The sequence below is a fragment of the Canis lupus genome, chromosome 27 (genome assembly GCF_048164855.1).
Source record: "Canis lupus baileyi chromosome 27, mCanLup2.hap1, whole genome shotgun sequence".
NCBI classification, from domain to species: Eukaryota; Metazoa; Chordata; class Mammalia; order Carnivora; family Canidae; genus Canis; species Canis lupus.
The window spans coordinates 5818676-5839169 of record NC_132864.1 but is presented as its reverse complement, the minus strand read 5'-3'; positions in this window follow the sequence as shown (position 1 = coordinate 5839169).

Below are 20494 nucleotides of genomic sequence, written 5' to 3'. Positions count from 1 at the left end.
CGATTCGATTCAATTCTTTCAATTCATTTCTTATCGATTCGATTCTTTTCAATTAGATAGATTCTTTTCTATTTGATTCAATTTTATTCGATTCGCTTCTTTTAGATTCGATTCAATTCGAGTCTTTTTGATTCGATTCGTTTCAATTCGATTCTTTTCAGTTCGATTTGATTCAAATCTTTTCGATGCGATTCAATTCGATTGTTTACGATTCGATTCTTTTCAATTCGACTCGATTTTTTTCTATTCGATTCGATTCTTTTCCATTCGATTTGATTCGATTCTTTTCAATACGATTCGATTCTATTCTTTTCGATTTGTTTTTTTTAATTTTTTTTATTTTTATGATAGTCACAGAGAGAGAGAGAGAGAGGCAGAGACACAGGCAGAGGGAGAAGCAGGCTCCATGCACCGGGAGCCTGATGTGGGACTCGATCCCGGGTCTCCAGGATCACGCCCTGGGCCAAAGGCAGGCGCTAAACTGTTGCGCCACCCAGGGATCCCAATCTTTTCGATTTGATTCTCTTCGATTCGATTCTATTATTTTCGTTTCAATTTGATTTTTTTGATTCAATTCGATTCCTTTCGATTCGATTCAATTCGATTCAAATCTTTCGTTTGATTCGATTCTTTTTGATTCGATTCGTTTTTTTTATTTGATTCGATTCTTTTCGATTCGATTCGATTCGATTCTTTTCGATTCGATTCGATTGTTTTCGATTCAATTCGATTCAATTCGATTCGATTCGATACTTTTCAATTCGATTCTTTTCAATTCGATTCGATTCTTTTCGATTTGATCGATTCTTTTCAATTCGATTCGATTCGATTCAATTTGATTTTTTTTGATTCGATTCAATTATTTTTGATTCAACTCAATTCGATGGTTTGATTCGATTCTTTTTGATTCGATTTAATTCTATTCTTATCGATTAGATTCGATTCAATTCGATTCTTTTCAATTCAATCTTTTCGATTCAATACGATTCTTTCCGTTTCGATTCGATTCTTTTCTATTCGTTGCTTTTCGATTCGATTCAATTAGATTGTTTTCAATTCAATTCGATTCGATTCTTTTCATTTCAATTTGATTCTTTTCTATTTTATTTTATTTGATTCATTTCAATTAGATTCGATACTGTTCGATTCAATTCTTTTCGATTCAATTCGATTAGAATCTATTCGATTCTTTTCGATTCAATTTGATTCTATTAGATACGATTCTTTTCGATTCAATTCGATTTGATTCTTCTCGGTTCTTTTCGATTCGATTTTTTTCGATTCAGTTCGATTCGATTCTTTTCGATTCGATTCGATTCTTTTCCATTCGATATGATTCGATTCATTTCGATTTTTTTGATTAATTTCAATTCAAATCTATTCGATTCTTTTCAATTCAATTCGATTCGATTGATTTTTTTCGATTCAATTCGAATCGATTCGATTCGATTCCATTCAATTCGATTCTTTTCTATTCGATTTGATTCTTTTCTATTCGATACAATTCGACTCGATTCTTTTCTTTTTTTAAGATTTTATTTATTTATTCATGATAGACACACACAGAGAGAGAGGCAGAGACACAGGCAGAGGGAGAAGCAGGCTCCATGCACCGGGAGCCCGACGTGGGATTTGATCCTGGGTCTCCAGGATCACGCCCTGGGACAAAGGCAGGCGCCAAACCGCTGCGCCACCCAGGGATCCCGACTCAATTATTTTCGATTTGATTCAACTCAACTCGATTCTTTTCAATTCGATTTTTTTGATTCAATTCTTTTCTATTCGATTCGATTCTCTTTGATTTTTTTCATTTCGATTCGATTCGATTCTTTTCAATTCGATTCGATTCTTTTTGTTTCAATTAGATTCTTTTCGATTTTATTTGATTCAATTCTTTTCTATTAGATTCGGAACTGTTCGATTCGTTCCTTTTCAATTCAATTCCATTGAAATCGATTCTTTTTGATTCAATTTGATTCGATTCGATACGATCCTTTTCGATTGTATTCGATTCGATTCTTTTCGGTTCTATTCGATTCTTTTCGATTCAATTCAATATGATTCTATTCTTTTCGATTCCATTCGATACAATTCGATTCTTTTCGATTCAATTCGATTCGATTCTTTCCATTCGATTCGATTCAATATTTTCGATTTGATTCTATTTTTTATTAGATTTTTTTATTCTTTTTGATTCGATTCTTTTCGAATTGATTTGATTCTTTTCTATTCGATACAAATTGATTCAATCCTTTTCGATTCGATTTGATTCTTTTCGATTCAATTCGATTCGATCTTTTTCCATTCAATTCGATTCTCTTTGATTCGATTCGATTCGATTTTTTATTTCGTTTCGATAGCTTTCTATTCATTTCTTTTCGATTCGATTTGATTCGATTCTTTTCGATTCAATTCGATTCGATTCTTTTCGATTCGAGTCTTTTCGATTCGAATTTCTTTCTTTTCGAATCGATTTAATTTGATTCTTTTGATTCGATTTGATTCTTTTTGACTCGTTTCGATTCTTTTTGATTCGATTCTTTTCAGGTTGATTCGATTCGGTTCTTTTCGAATCGATTCAATTCTTTTCGATTCTACTCTTCGATTGGATTCTTTTGGATTCATTTCGATTCTTTCGATTCGATTCTTTCCGATTTGATTCGATTCTGTTCGATTCAATTCGATTCGATTCTTTACAATTCGATTTGATTCTTTTCGATTGGATTCGATTATTTTCTATTCTTTTCTTTTTTTTTTTAATTTTTATTTATTTATGATAGTCACAGAGAGAGAGAGAGGCGCAGAGACACAGGCAGAGGGAGAAGCAGGCTCCATGCACCGGGAGCCCGACGTGGGATTCGATCCCGGGTCTCCAGGATCGCGCCCTGGGCCAAAGGCAGGCGCCAAACCGCTGCGCCACCCAGGGATCCCTATTTTCTATTCTTTTCAATTCGATTTGATTCGATTATTTTCTATTCGATTCGATTCGTTTTTTTCTAAACGATTCGATTCTTTTCGATTCGATTCTTTTCGATTCCATTCCTTTAGACTCGATTCTTTTTGATTCGATTCGATTCTTTTTGATTCGATTCGATTCTTTTTGATTCGTTTCTTTTCGATTCTATTGGAATCTTTTCGATTCGATTAGATTGTTTTCGATTCAATTCGATTCGATTCGAAACTCTTTGATTCAATTCTTTTCAATTTGATTCGATTCGATTGTTTTCGATTCGATTCAATTCTTTTCGATTCGATTTGATTCTTTTCAATTCGATTCGATTTTTTCTATTCGATTCTTTTTTATTTGATTTGTTTCGATTATTTTCGATTCAATTCGATTCGATTCTTTTTGATTCGATTCGATTCTTTTTGATTCGTTTTGAATGGATTCAATCCTTTTTGATTCGATTCGATTTGACACGATTTTTTTCGTTTCGATATGATAGTTTTCTATTCGTTTCTTTTCGATTCTATTCGATTCGATTCTTTTTGTTTCGATTCGATTTGATTCGAATCTTTCGATTCGAGTCTTTTCGATTCAAATTCCTTTCTTTTAGAATGGATTTGATTCGATTCTTTTCGATTCGATTCGATTAGATTCAATTTGATTCTTTTCACTTACATTTGATTTGATTTTTTTGATTCGTTGCGATTCAATTTGATTTTTTCAATTCGATTCTATTTGATACTTTCGATTCGATTCGATTCGATTCGATTCTTTTCGGTTTGAATCGATTCTTTTCAATTCGATTCAATTCTATCTTTTCGATTCGATTTCTTTTCGTTTCTATTTGATTCTTTTTGATTTCTCTTTGATTTTATTCGATTCTTTTCACTTCATTTCGATTCGATTCGATTCTTTTCAATTCGAATTGATTCAATACGATTCGATTCGATTATTTTTGATTCGATGTAATTTGATTCGATTTTTTCAAATTGATTTGATTCGATTCGATTATTTTTGATTCGACTCGATTTGATTCGATTCGATTATCGATTCAATTCAATTCCAATTATTTTTGATTCGATTCGATTTGATTATTTTTTATTTGATTCAATTATTTTCGATTCGATGCAATTCGATTCTTTTCGATTCAGTCAATTCGATTTGATTCTTTTCGATTCGATTCGATTCGATTCTTTTCGATTTGATTCGATTCTTTTTGATTCGATTCGATTCTTTTCAATAGTATTCTATTCTTTTCGATTCGATTTTATTCTTTTTGTTTCGATTAGATTCTCTTCGATTCGATTCTTTCCGATTCAATTCTTTTCGATTCGATTCGATTTTGATTCTTTTCGATTCAATTCGATTCTTTTCGATTCGATTCGATAAGATTCTTTTCATTCGAATCATTTCTGTTCGATTCTATTCTATTCGATTTGATTCTTTTCAATTCGATTCTATTCGATTCTTTTCGTTTTGATTCGATTCTTTTCAATTTGATGCGATTCGATCAATTGGATTCAATTTGTTACATTTTGATTTGATTCTTTTCGATTTGATTCGATTCTTTTGGATTCAATTGGATTCGTTTAGATAATTTTTGACTCGATTCGATTCTTTTCGCCTAGCTTCGATTCGATTCTACTCGATTCGATTCATTTTGATTCTCTTTGATTTGATTCTATTCGATTCTTTTCGATTCGGTTCTTTTCTTTTCAATTCAATTTGATTCTTTTCGATTCAAATCGATACGATTCGATTCGATTATTTTTAATTCGATTCGATTTGTTTCGATTGTTTTTGAATCTATTTGATTCGATTCGATTCTTTTCGATTCGACTCGATTTGATTTGATTCGATTCGATTACCGTTTCAATTCCAATTATTTTCGATTCGATTCGATTCTATTATTTTTTATTCAATTCGATTCAATTTTCGATTCGATGCAATTCGTTTCGATTTTTTTCGTTTCAATTCTATTCGATTTGATTCTTTTCAATTCGAATCGATTCAATTTCATTCAATTTGAATCGATTCGTTTCGAATCTTTTTTTAAAATTTTTTTTAAATTTATTTATTCATGATAGTCACACGGAGAGAGAGAGGCAGAGACACAGGCAGAGGGAGAAGCAGGCTCCATGCACCGGGAGCCCGACGTGGGATTCGATCCCGGATCTCCAGGATCACGCCCTGGGCCAAAGGCAGGCGCCAAACCGCTGTGCCACCCAGGGATCCCTGTTTCGATTCTTTTTGATTTGATTCTTTTTGATTCGATTCGATTCTTTTCAATTCTTTTCGAGTCAATTTGATTCGATTCTTTTCGATGCAATTCTTTTTGATTCGATTCTTTACGATTCGATTCGTTTTGATTCTTTTCGATTCGATTCTTTTCAATTCAATTCAATGTGATTCGGTTCTTTTCAATTAGATTCTATACGATTCTATTCTTTGATTCGATTCGATTCTTTTCAATTCGATTCGATTTGATTCGATTCTTTTTGTTTCGATTCGATTCTTTTCGATTTTATTTGATTCAATTCTTTTCAATTCGATTCGATTCTTTTCATTTTTATTCGATTCGTTTCAATGCTATTCAATTCGATTCTTTTCTTTTTTTTTTATTTATGACAGTCACACAGAGAGAGAGAGAGAGAGAGAGGCAGAGACACAGGCAGAGGGAGAAGCAGGCTCCATGCACTGGGAGCCTGATGTGGGATTCGATCCCGGGTCTCCAGGATCGCGCCCTGGGCCAAGGGCAGGCGCCAAACCGCTGCGCCACCCAGGGATCCCCAATTCGATTCTTTTCGATTTGATTCATTTCAATGCTATTCAATTCGATTAGATTCTTTTCGATTCAATTCAATTCGATTCTTTTCTATTCATTTCGATTCTTTTCGATGCTATTCGATTCGATTCGATACGATTCGATTCTTTTTGATTCGATTCGATTCTTTTCGGTTCTATTCGATTTGATTCTTTTCAATTCAATTAGATATGATTCGATTCTTTTCAATTCAATTCGATACCATTCGATTCGATTCAATTTGATTCTTTTCGATTCGATTCGGTTTGATTGTTTACTATTTGATTCAATACAATTGGATTCTTTTCGTTTCGATTTATTTTCAATTCGATTCTTTTCGATTTGATTCAATTTGATTCTTTGGATTCGATTCGATTTAATTCTTTCGGATTCAATTTGATTCGTTTTGATTCTTTTCAATTTGATTCAAATCTTTTCGCTTCGCTTCGATTAGATTCTACTCTATTCATTTCAAATCAATCGATTCTTTTTGATTCGATCTATTCAATTATTTTCAATTCGGTTTGATTCGATTCAATTCTTTTCGATTCGATTCGATTCGATTCCATTCGATTCGATTCTTTTCAGTTCGATTCGATTCTTTTTGATTAAATTCGATTCAATTCTTTTTGATTCGATTCGATTCTTTTCGATTCAATTCAATTATTTTCGATGCTATTCAATTCGATTCTTTTTGATTCGATTCGATACGATTTGATTCTTTTCGATTCGATTCTTTTCGGTTCTATTCGATTTGATTCTTTTCAATTCAATTAGATATGATTCGATTCTTTTCGATTCAATTCGATACCATTAGATTCTTTTCAATTCGATTCAATTTGATTCTTTTCAATTCGATTCGATTTGATTGTTTATGATTTGATTTGATACAGTTGGATTCTTTTCGTTTTGATTCGATTCTTTTCAATTTGATTTGATTCGATTCTTTGGATTCGATTAGATACTGTTCGATTTGATTCAATTCTTTTGCGTTCAATTTGATTCGTTTCAATTCGATTTGAATCTTCACTTCGCTTTGATTCGATTCTACTCTATTCATTTCAAATCGATTCGATTCTTTTTGATTCGATCTATTCGATTATTTTCGATTCGGTTCCATTCGATTCGATTCTTTTCGCTGGTATTCGATTCGATTCTTTTCAATTCGATTCTTTTCGATTCTATTCGATTCTATTTGATTATTTTCAATTCAATTAGATATGATTCGATTCTTTTCGATTCTATTCGATACCATTCAATTCTTTTCGATTCGATTCGATTTGTTTGTTTACGATTTGATTCGATACAATTGGATTCTTTTCGTTTCGATTCGATTCTTTTCAATTCGATTATTTTCGATTTGATTCGATTCTTTGGATTCGATTCGATACTCTTCGATTCGATTCAATTCTTTTGGATTCAATTCGATTCTTTTCGATTCTTTTTGATTCGATTCGAATCTCTTCACTTCGCTTCGATTAGATTCTACTCTATTCATTTCAAATCGATTTGATTCTTTTTGATTCGATCTATTCGATTATTTTCAATTCAGTTCGATTCGATTCAATTCTTTTCGATTCGATTCGATTCTTTTCCATTCGATCTGATTAGATTCATTTCGAATTTTTTCAATTCGATTAGATTCTTTTCAATTGAATTCGATTCGAATTCCTTTCTTTTCGAATCGCTTTGATTCGATTTGATTCTTTTTGATTCCATTCGAATCGATTTTTTCGATTCAATTCTTTTAGATTCGATTCAATTTTTTTCAATTCGATTCTATTCTTTTCAATTCGATTTGATTCGATTCAATTCGATTTGAATCTATTCGATTAGATTCTTTTCAATCCGATTCTTTTAGATTCTTTTCAATCCGATTCTTTTCGATTTGATTTGATTCAGTTCTTTTCGATTCGATTCGATTTTTTTCAATTTGATTCTGTTCTTTAAGGTTCAATTCGATTTTTTTATTCAATTCGATTCTTTTCGATTCGATTCGATTCTTTTCGATTCGAATTGATAGTTTTCTATTCTTTTCGATTCCTTTCGATTCAATTCGATTCTTTTCTTTTTTTTAAATTTTTATTTATTTATGATAGTCACAGAGAGAGAGGAGAGAGAGAGAGAGAGAGACACAGGCAGAGGGAAAAGCAGGCTCCATGCACTGGGAGCCCGACGTGGGATTCGATCCAGGGTCTCCAGGATCACGCCCTGGGCCAAAGGCAGGCGCCAAACCGCTGTGCCACCCAGGGATCCCTCGATTCTTTTCGATTCAATTTTTTTTTTTTTAAATTTTTTTTTTTATTTATTCATGATAGGCACACAGTGAGAGAGAGAGAGGCAGAGACACAGGCAGAGGGAGAAGCAGGCTCCATGCACCGGGAGCCCGACGTGGGATTCGATCCCGGATCTCCAGGATCGCGCCCTGGGCCAAAGGCAGGCGCCAAACCGCTGCGCCACCCAGGGATCCCATCGATTCAATTTTTTCGATTTGATTCGATTCTTTTAGATTCGATTCTTTTTGTTTCGATTCGATTCCTTTCGATTCAATTCAATTCGATTCTTTTCGATTCGATTCTTTTCCATTCGATTCGATATTTTTTATTCGATTCTTTTTTATTAGATTTTTTGATTCTTTTTGATTCGATTCGATTCTTTTCGGTTCTATTCGATTTGATTCTGTTCAATTCAATTAGATATGATTCGATTCTTTTCTATTCAATTCGATACCATTCGATTCTTTTCGATTCGATTAAATTTGATTCTTTTCGATTTGATTCGATTTGATTGTTTACGATTTGATTCGATACAATTGGATATTTTTTGTTTTGATTAGATTCTTTTTGATTCGATTTTTTTTGATTTGATTTGATTCGATTTTTTGGATTTGATTAGATACTTTTCAATTCGATTCAATTGTTTTGGATTCAATTCGATTCATTTCGATTCGATTCGAATCTTTTCACTTCGCTTTGATTCGATTCTACTCTATTCATTTCAAATCGATTTGATTCTTTTTGATTCGATCTATTTGATTATTCTTGATTCGGTTCGATTCGATTCAATTCTTTTCGATTCGATTCGATTCTTTTCCATTCGATCTGATTACATTCGTTTCACATTTTTTCGATTCGATTCGATTCAAATCTATTCGATTCTTTTCTATTCAATTTGATTCGAATTCCTTTCTTTTCTAATCAATTTGATTCGATTCGATTCTTGATTCCATTCGAATCGATTTTTTTGATTCAATTCTTTTAGATTCGATTCAATTCGATTTTTCAATTCGATTCGATTCTTTTCAATTCGATTCAATTCGATTTGAATCTATTTGATTAGATTCTTTACAATTCGATTCTTTTCGATTTGATTCGATTTGGTTCTTTGTGATTCGATTCGATTCTTTTCAATTCGATTCTGTTCTTTAAGGTTCAATTCAATTTTTTGATTCAATTCGATTCTTTTCAATTCGATTCGATTCTTTTCGATTCGAATTGATAGTTTTCTATTCTTTTCGATTCCTTTCGATTCGATTCGATTCTTTTCGATTCAATTGTTTTCGATTCGATTCGATTCTTTTCGATTCAATTCGATTCCTTTCAATTCAATTCGATTCGATTCTTTTCCACTCAATTCTTTTCGATTCGATTCGATTCTTTTCCATTCGATTCAATATTTTCGATTCAATTCTTTTTTATTAGATTTTTTCGATTCTTTTCGATTCAATTCGATTTGATTCTTTTCAATTTGATTTGATTCTTTTTTTTCGATATGATTCGATTCTTTTCGATTCGATTCGATTCGATTCTTTTCGGTTCTATTCAATTTGATTCTTTTCAATTCAATTAGATATGATTCGATTCTTTTTGATTCAATTCGATACCATTCGATTCTTTTCGATTCAATTCGATTCGAATTCCTTTCTTTTTGAATCGATTTGATTCGATTCGATTCTTTTTTATTCCATTCGAATCGATTTTTTCGATTCAATTCTTTTAGATTCGATTCAATTCGATTTTTTTCGATTCGATTCTATTCTTTTTGATTCGATTCTATTCTATTCGATTCGATTCTATTCGATTTGAATCTATTCGATTAGATTCTTTACAATTTGATTCTTTTCAATTTGATTCGATTTGGTTCTTTTTGATTTGATTCGATTCTTTTCAATTCGATTCTGTTCTTTAAGGTTCAATTCGATTTTTTGATTCAATTTGATTCTTTTCAATTCGATTCGATTCTTTTCGATTCGAATTGATAGTTTTCTATTCTTTTCGATTCCTTTCGATTCGATTCGATTCTTTTCGATTCAATTGTTTTCGATTCGATTCGATTCTTTTTTATTAGATTTTTTCGATTCTTTTCGATTCAATTCGTTTTGATTCTTTTCAATTTGATTTGATTCTTTTCTATTCGATACGATTCGATTCTTTTCGATTCGATTCGATTCGATTCTTTTCGGTTCTATTCAATTTGATTCTTTTCAATTCAATTAGATATGATTCAACTCTTTTCGATTCAATTCGATACCATTCGATTCTTTTGGATTCAATTCGATTCGAATTCCTTTCTTTTCGAATCGATTTGGTTCGATTCGATTCTTTTTTATTCCATTCGAATCGATTTTTTTGATTCAATTCTTTTAGATTCAATTCAGTTCGATTTGATTCGATTATTTTCATTTCGATTTGGTTCTTTTCGATTCGATTCAAATCGATTTGAATCTATTCGTTTAGATTCTTTTCAATTTGATTCTTTTCGATTTGATTCAATTCGGTTCTTTTTTATTCGATTCGATTCTTTTCAATTCTATTCTGTTCTTTTTGGTACAATTCGATTTTTTTATTCAATTTGATTCTGTTCTATTCGATTCGAGTTGATTCTTTTCGATTCAATTCAATACTTTTCTATTATTTTCGATTTTTTCAATTCGATTCGATTCGATTTTTTTCAATTCGATTCTTTTCGATACTATTCGATTCCTTTCGATTCAATTCGTTTCGATTCTTTTCCATCATTTCTTTTTGATTCGATTCGATTATTTTCCATTCGATTCTATATGTTCAATTTGATTTGATTCTTTTTTATTAAGTTTTTTCGATTCTTTTTTTTATTTGATTCGATTCTTTTCGATTCGATTCGATTCCTTTCAATTCGATTCAATTCTTTTCGATTCTTTTCAATTCGATTCGTTTTTTTAAATTGATTCGATTGTTTTCATTCGACTCTTTGATTCGATTCATTTGGATTCGATTCGTTTCGATTAGATTCTTTTCGATTTGATTTGATTCTTTTCAAATCGATTCGATTCGATTCGTTTCTTTTCTATTCGATTTTTTTCGATTCGTCGATTTGATCCTTTTCGAATCGATCCTTTTCGATTCGATTCCATTCTTTTCGATTTGATATGATTCTTTTCGATTCAGTTCTATTCTTTTTGATTCAATTCGATTATTTTCATTCGATTCGATTCGATTCGATTCAATTCAAATCTATTCGATTCAATTCTTTTCGATTCGATTCTTTTCGATTCAATTGAATTCAATTCTTTTCGATTTGACTCGATTCTTTTCTATTTGATTCGATTATTTCCCATTCAATATTTTTCGATTCGATTCGATTCTTTTCCGTTCGATTCGATATTTTCGTTTCGATTCGATTCTTTTATATTAGATTTTTTCGATTCTTTTCTATTCGATTCGATTCGATTTCTTTTCTTTTTGATACAATTCAATTTGATTCTTTTCGATTCGATTTGATTTTTTTCGATTCGATTTGATTCAATTCCAGTCTTTTCGATTCGATTCGATTTGATCTTTTTCGATTCGATTTGATTCTCTTCGATTCAATTAGATTCACTGTTTTTCGTTTCAATTGGATATTTTTCTATTCGTTTCTTTTCGATTCGATTCAATTCTTTTCTATTCGATTCTATTCTATTTGAATCTTTCTATTTGAGTGTTTTTGATTTGAATTCCTTTCATTTCGAATCGATTCGATTCAATTCTTTTCGATTCAATTCGATTCTTTTTTATTTGCTTCTATTTGATTCGATTATTTTCACTTCCATTCGATTCGATTCTTTTAATTTGGTGCGATTTCATTCGATTTTTTTCGATTCGATTCGAGTCTTCAATTCGATTCTTTTCTGTTTGAATTTCTTTTTGAATCGATTCGATTCGATTCTTTTCGATTTGATTTGACTCGATTCGATTCTTTTCGATTCGATTCGATTTAATTGATTCGATTCGATTATTTTCGAGTCGATACGATTAGAATCGATTCGGGTTTTTCGTATCGATTCGATTCTTTTCGATTCGACTCTTGGATTCGATTATTTTGGATTCGATTCTTTTCAATTTGATTCAATTCTTTTCGATTCGATTCTGTTCGATTCTTTTCGATTCAATTTGATTCGATTCTTTTCCATTCGATTCGATATTTTCAATTCAATTCGATTCTTTTTTATTAGATTTTTTTATTCTTTTCGATTCGATTCGATACGATTCTTTTCGATTTGATTTGATTCTTTTCTATTCAATACGATTCGATTTGATCCTTTTCCATTCAATTTGATTCTTTTCAATTCAATTCGATTCGATTTTTTTCGTTTTGATTCGATAGTTTTTGATTCGTTTCAATTCGAATCTTACGATTCGAGTCTTTTCTTTTTTTTTTAATTGTTTTTATTTATTCATGATAGGCACACAGTGAGAGAGAGAGAGGCAGAGACACAGGCAGAGGGAGAAGCAGGCTCCATGCACCGGGAGCCCGACGTGGGATTCGATCCCGGATCTCCAGGATCGCGCCCTGGGCCAAAGGCAGGCGCTAAACCGCTGCGCCACCCAGGGATCCCCGATTCGAGTCTTTTCGATTCGAATTCCTTTCTTTTCCAAACGATTTGATTCGATTCCGTTCTTTTCGATTCGATTCGATTGGATTTTTTTCGATGCGATTCTTTTTTTTGATTCGAATCGATAGTTTTCGATTCGTTTCTTTTCAATTTGATTCAATTCGATTCAAATGTGTCGATTCGATTCTTTTCGATTCGATTCGATTCTTTTTGATTCGATTCGACTCGATTCTTTTCGATTCGATTCGATTCTTTACACTTCCATTCGATTTGATTCTTTTGATTCCGTGTGATTCGATTCGATTTTTTTCGAATCGATTCGATTTGATTCTTTTTGATTCGAGTCTTTTCGATTCGAATTCCTTTCTTTCGAATCGATTTGATTCGATTCGATTCCTTTCTATTCGATACGATCTTTTCAATTCGATTCAATTCGATTCGATTCTTTTAGATTAGATTCGATTCATTTTTTTCAATTCGATTCGATACTTTTTGATTCGATTCTTTTCAATTCGATTCAATTCTTTTCGATTCGATTCGATTCGAATCTATTCGATTAGATTCCTTTCAATTCCATTCTTTTCGATTTGATTCGATTCAGTTCTTTTCGATTCGATTCTTTTCAGTTCAAATCGATTTTTGTGATTTGATTAGATTCTTTTTCATTCGATTTGTTTCGATTCTTTTCGATTTGATTTGATTTGATTCTTTTTTATTTGATTTGATTCGATTCTTTTCAATTTGAATCGTTTTGATTCGATTCTTTTTGATTTGATTCTTTTTGATTTGATTCGATTCGATTTTGATTCGATTCGTTTCTGTTATATTTGATTTGATTTGATTCGATCCTTTTCGATTCGATTCCATTCTTTTTGATTTGATTCGATTTGATTTGAATCTATTCGATTCGATTCTTTACAATTCTATTCTTTTCTATTTGATTCGATTCAGTTCTTTTCAATTCGATTCGATTTGATTCTTTTCGATTCGATTCAATTCAATTCGATATGAATCTATTCTCTTCGATATTTTCGATTTGATTCGATTCAGTTCTTTTCGATTCGATTCGATTTGATTCTTTTTGATTCGATTCGTTTCTTTCCGATTCGATTCGATTCTTTTCAATTCAATTCAATTCGATTCTTTTCGATCAATATGATTCGATTCGATTCTTTTTGATTCGATTCGAGTCGATTCTTTTCGATTCGAATCAATACTTTTCTATTCTTTTCGATGCAATGCGATTATTTTCTATTCGATTTCATTAGATTCGTTTGTTTTTCGAATCGATTTGATTCTTTTTGAATCGACTCTTCGATTTGATACATTTGGATTCGATTCTTTTTGATTCAATTTGATTCAATTCGCTTCTTTTCTAATCGATTCAATTCAATTCTCTTTGATTCGATGATTCAATTCAATTAGATTCTTTTCTATTAGATTCTTTTCACTTCCATTCGATTCGATTCTTTTGATTCGGTGCGATTGGATTCGATTTTTTTATTTGATTTGATTCTTTTCGATTTGAGTCTTTTTGATTCGAATTTCTTTCTTTTCAAATCGATTTGATTCGATTCGATTCCTTTTGATTCCATTCGAATCGATTTTTTCGATTTGATTCTTTTAGATTCGATTCAATTCGATTTTTTTCTATTTGATTCGGTTCTTTTCTATTCAATTCAATTCTTTTCGATTCGATTCAATTTGATTTGAATCTATTCGATTAGATTCTTTTCAATTCGATTCTTTTCTATTTGATTTGATTCAGTTCTTTTCGATTCATTTCGATTCTTTTCGATTCGATTCTTTTCGGTTCAATTCGATTTTTTTGGTTCAATTCGATTCTTTTCAATTCGATTCGAGTCGATTGTTTTCGATTCAAATAGATACTTTTCTATTCTTTTCTATTCTTTTTGATTCGATCCTTTTTGATTCGTTTTGATTCTTTTCGATTCAATTCGATTTGATTCTTTTGGATTCGATTTGATTCTTTTCGATTCGATTCAATTCGATTTGGTTCTTTTCTATTCTTTTCAATTAGATTCGATTCGATTATTTTTTATTCGATTCAATTCGATTAGTTTTTTTCAATTGGTTCTTTTCGATTCTACTCCTTTCGACTTTCATTTGGATTCAATTCTTTTCGATTCGATTTGATTTGATTCTTTTTGATTTGATTCTTTTTAATTCGTTTCTTTTTGATTCCATTCAAATAATTTCAGTTCGATTAGATTCTTTTCAATTCAATTTGATTCGATTCGAAACTCTTTGATTCAATTCTTTTCGATTCGATTCGATTCGATTGTTTTCGATTCAATTCGATTCAATTCTTTTCGATTCAATTCGATTCTTTTCTATTCGATTCTTTTTTATTTGATTTGTTTCGATTATTTTCGATTCGATTCGTTTCTTTTCGATTAGATTCGATTCGATTCTTTTTGATTCATTTTGAATTGATTCCATCTTTTTCGATTCAATTCAATTTTTTTCATTCGATACGATTTTTTTGTTTTGATATGATAGTTTTCGATTTGTTTCTTTTCGATTCAATTCGATTTGATTCTTTTCGTTTCGATTCGATTTGATTAGAATCTTTCGATTCGAGTCTTTTTGATTCGAATTCCTTTCTTTTAGAATTGAATCGATTCAATTCTTTTCAATTCCATTCAATTCGATTCTTTTTTTGAAACAATTAGATTCTTTTCGATGCCACTCTTTTCGATTAGATTCATTTGGATTTGATTCTTTTCGATTCGATTCGATTCGATACTTTTCAATTCGATTCGAGTCGATTCTTTTAGATTCTTTTCTTTTTTATTCCATTCGAATCTTTTCGATTCGATTAGATTCTTTTCGATTCAATTCGATTCGATTCGAAACTCTCCGATTGAATTTTCGATTCTTTTCAATTTGATTCGATTCTTTTCGATTCAATTCATTTCTTTTCGATTTCATTTTTTCTATTCGATTCTTTTTTATTTGATTTGTTTCAATTATTTTCTATTTGATTTGATTCTTTTCAATTCGATTCGATTCAATCCTTTTTGATTCGATTCAATTCGATTCGAATTTTTTGGTTTCGAAACGATAGTTTTCGAATCGTTCTTTTCGATTCTATTCGATGCGATTCTTTTTGTTTCGATTCGATTTGATTCAAATATTTCGATTCGAGTCTTCGATTCGATTTCCTTTCTTTTAGAATCGATTCGATTCGATTTATTTCGATTCAATTCGATTGGATTCGATTCGATTATTTTCACTTCCATTCGATTCAATACTTTGGATTCAGGGCGATTTGATTCGATTTTTTGGATCTGATTCGATTTGATTTGATTCAATTCAATTCGATTCTTTTCAATTCGAATCGATTCGATTCGATTCTTTTTGATTCAATTCGATTAGCTTCTTTTAGATTTGATTCGATTCAGTTTTTTTCGATTCGATTCAATTCTTTTTGATTTGATTCTATTCTTTCGATTCGATTCTTTTCGATTCGAATAGATTCTTTTCAATTAGATTTGATTCGATTCGATTCAATTCTTTTTGATTCGATTCAATTTGATTTGAATCTATTCTATTTGATTCTTTTCAATTCGATTCTTTTTGATATGGTTCGATTCAGTTCTTTTCGATTCAATTTGATTTGATTCCTTTCGATTCGATTCTTTTCTATTCGATTCGATTCGATTTGAATCTATTCTATTCTATTCTTTTCAATTCGATTCTTTTTTATTTGATTCGATTCAGTTCTTTTCGATTCGATTCGATTTGACTCTTTTCGATTCGATTCGATTCTTTCCGATTCAATCTGATTCTTTTTGATTCAATTTGATTCGATTCTTTTCGATTCAATTTGAGTTGATTCTTTTCGATTCGAATTGATACTTTTCTATTCTTTTCGATTTGATTCGATTATTTTCGATTCGATTCCATTCGATTTGTTCTTTTTTTCGAATCGATTCGATTCTTTTTGATTCGACTCTTAGATTCGATTCATTTGGATTTGATTCTTTTCGATTCGATTCAATTCAATTCTTTTCGATTCAATTTGTTTCGATTTGATTTATTTATTTTTGTATCAATTCGATTCTTTTCATTCGACTCTTTTTGATTCGATTCATTTGGATTCTACTATTTTCGATTCGATTCGATTCTTTTTGATTCGATTCGATTCTTTTCGATTCAATTCGATTCGATTCTTTTCAATTCGATTTGATTCATTTCTATTCGATTTGAATCGATTCGATCCTTTTCGATTTGATTCGATTCATTTCTATTCGATTCTTTTCCATTCGATTCGATATTTTCGATTCGATTCGATTCTTTTTTATTAGATTTTTTACGATTCTTTTCGGTTCAATTCGATTCAATTCTTTTCGATTTGATTTGATTCTTTTCTATTCGATACGATTCGATTCGATTCGATCTTTTTTGATTGATTCTCTTCGATTCGATTACTTTCGATTCGATTCATTTCAATTCCATTATTTTCTATTGTAGTCTATTCGAATCGATTATTTTCAATTCGATTTCATTATTTTCTATTCGATTTCTATTCGATTAGTTTCGATTCGAATATTTTTTATTTGATTCGTTTCGATTAGATTCGATTCGATTATTTTCAGTTCAATTCGTTTCGATTTGAATCGTTTCGATTCGATTCGACTCGATTATTTTCGATTCGATTCAACTCGATTCTATTATTTTGATTCGATTTTATTCATTTATTTTCGATTCGATTTGTATCGATTCGATTCAATTCGATTATTTTCGATTAAAATCGTTTCGATTCGAATCGATTCAATTATTTTTTATTCGATTCGATTATTTTCGATTCGATTCGTTTCAACTCGATTCGATTCGATTATTTTCTATTCGAATCGATTATTTTCGATTTGATTCGATTCGATTATTTTCGATTCAATTCATTTCAATTCGTTTATTTTCGATTCGTTTCGATGTGATTCGATTCAATTATTTTCTATTCAATTCATTTCGATTCGATTTGATTCGATTATTTTTGATTCGATTCATTTCAATTCAATTCGATTTTTTTCGATTCAATTCTGTTCGATTTGATTCGGTTCTTTTAGATCGACACTTTTCAATTCCATTCGTTTCGATTCATTTGGATCGATTCCATTCGATCCTTTTCGATTCGATTCCTTTCGATTCGATTCGATTCTTTTCGATTCAATTCGATTCTTTTTTATTCGATTAGATACTTTTCTATTTGATTCGATTCTTTTCATTTGATTCGATTCTTTTCAATTCGATTGGATTTGATTCTTTTCAATATGATTCGATTTTTTTCGATTCAATTCTTCATTTGATTTGTATCGATTCTTTTCCAAAAGATTTGATTCGATTCTTTTCGATTTGATTTGATTCTTTTTGATTCAATTTGATTCGATTCTTTTCTATTCGATCCGATTCTTTTCTATTCAATTTGATTCGATTCGATCCTTTTCGATACGACTCGATTCTTTTTTTATTAGATTTTTCCGATTCTTTTCAATTCAATTTGATTGGATTCTTTTTGATTTGATTTGATTCCTTTTTTTCGATACGATTTGATTCGAACCTTTTTGATCTGATTCGATTCTTTTCAATTCGATTCGATGTTTTTCGTTTCGATTCGATAGTTTTTGATTCATTTCTTTTTTATTTGATTTGATTCAAATCATATGATTTGAATTCCTTTCTTTACCAAACGATTTGATTCGATTCGATTCTTTTCGATTCGATTTGATTCTTTTCGATTTGATGGGATTCTTTTCTATTCGATACAATTCGATTCGATCCTTTTCGATTCAATTCGATTCATTTCAATTTGATTCGATTCGATTCTTATATTCGATTCGATTTGATCTTTTTCGATTCGATTCTCTTCGATTCGATTCGTTTCTATTTTTTTCCTTTCCATTCGATAGTTTTCTTTTCGTTTCTTTTCTATTCGATTTGATTCGATTCTTTTCGATTCGATTCGAATCTTTCTATTAGAGTGTTTTTTATTTTAATTCCTTTCTATTCGACGCGATTCGAATCTTTTCGATTCGATTTGATTCGATTCTTTTTGATTCAATTCGATTCGATTCGATTATTTTCACTTGCATTCGATTCGATTCTTTTGATTCGGTGCGATTCGATTCGATTTTTTTCGATTCGATTTGATTCGAGTCTCTTCAATTCGAATTTCTTTCTTTTCAAATCGATTTGATTCGATTCTTTTTTATTTGATTCGATTCGATTTGATTCTTTTCGATTCGAGTCGATTCTTTTCAATTCCATTTGATTCTTTTTGATTCAATTTGATTCGATTCTTTTCGATTCGATCCGATTCTTTTCTATTCGATTTGATCCTTTTCGATTCGATTCTATTCCTTTCAATTTGATTTGATTTTTTTCTATTCGATACAATTCGATTCGATCCTTTTTGATTTGATTCAATTCTTTTCGATCGATTCAATTCTTATATTCGATTCGATTCGATCTTTTTCGATTCGATTCGATTCGATATTTTTCATTTCCATTCGATAGTTTTCTATTCATTTCTTTTCTATTCGATTCGATTCTTTTCGATTCGATTTGATTCAAATCTTTCTATTCGAGTGTCTTTTGTAGGAATCCTTTCTTTTCGAAACGATTCGATTCGATTCTTTTCGATTTGATTCTTTTCGATTGGATTTGATTCTTTTCGTTTCTATTCGATTCAATTCGATTCTTTCAATTTGATTCGATTGGATTCTTTTCGATTCGAAACGATTCAATTCAATTCTTTTCGATTCGATTCGATTCTTTCAATTTGATTCGATTGGATTCTTTTCGATTCGAATCGATTCGATTCGATACTTTTTAATTCGATTTGATTCGATTCGATTTGATTTCGCTTCGATTCGATTCTTTTCTATTTGATTTGATTCATCCTTTTTGATTCGATTCTATTATTTTGATTCGATTCGATTCAATTTGAATCTATTCTATTCGATACTTTACAATTCGATTCTTTTCTATTTGATTCGATTCAGTTCGATTCGATTCAATTTGATTCTTTTCGATTCGATTCTTTTTGATTTGATTCGATTCGATTTCAATCTATTCTATTCTATTCTTTTCTTTTTTTTTTTTAAATTTTTATTTATTTATTTATGATAGTCACAGAGAGAGAGAGAGAGAGACACAGAGACACAGGCAGAGGGAGAAGCAGGCTCCATACACCGGGAGCCCGATGTGGGATTCGATCCCGGGTCTCCAGGATCACGCCCTGGGCCAAAGGCAGGCGCTAAACCGCTGCGCCACCCAGGGATCCCCTATTCTATTCTTTTCAATTCGATTCTTTTCGATTTGATTCGAAACAGTTCTTTGCGATTAGATTTGATTCTTTTCGATTCGATTCGATTCTTTCAGATTCAATTCGATTCTTTTTGATTCAATTTGATTCGATTATTTTGGATTCAATATGATTCGATTCGATGCTTTTCGATTCGAATCGATACTTTTCTCTTCTTTTCGATTCGATTCGATTCCATTCGATTCGTTCTTTTTTCGAATCGATAAGATTCTTTTCGATTCAACTCTTTTCGATTCGATTCATCTGGATTCAATTCTTTTCTTCTTTTTTAATTTTTTTTAAAATTTTTTATTTATTTATGATAGTCACAGAGAGAGAGAGAGAGAGAGGCGCAGAGACACAGGCAGAGGGAGAAGCAGGCTCCATGCACCGGGAGCCCGATGTGGGATTGGATCCCGGGTCTCCAGGATCGCGCCCTGGGCCAAAGGCAGGCGCCAAACTGCTGCGCCACCCAGGGATCCCTCAATTCTTTTCAATTCGATTCGAGTCAGTTCTTTTCGATTCGATTCGATTCAAGTCGTTTTTTTCAAATCGATTCGA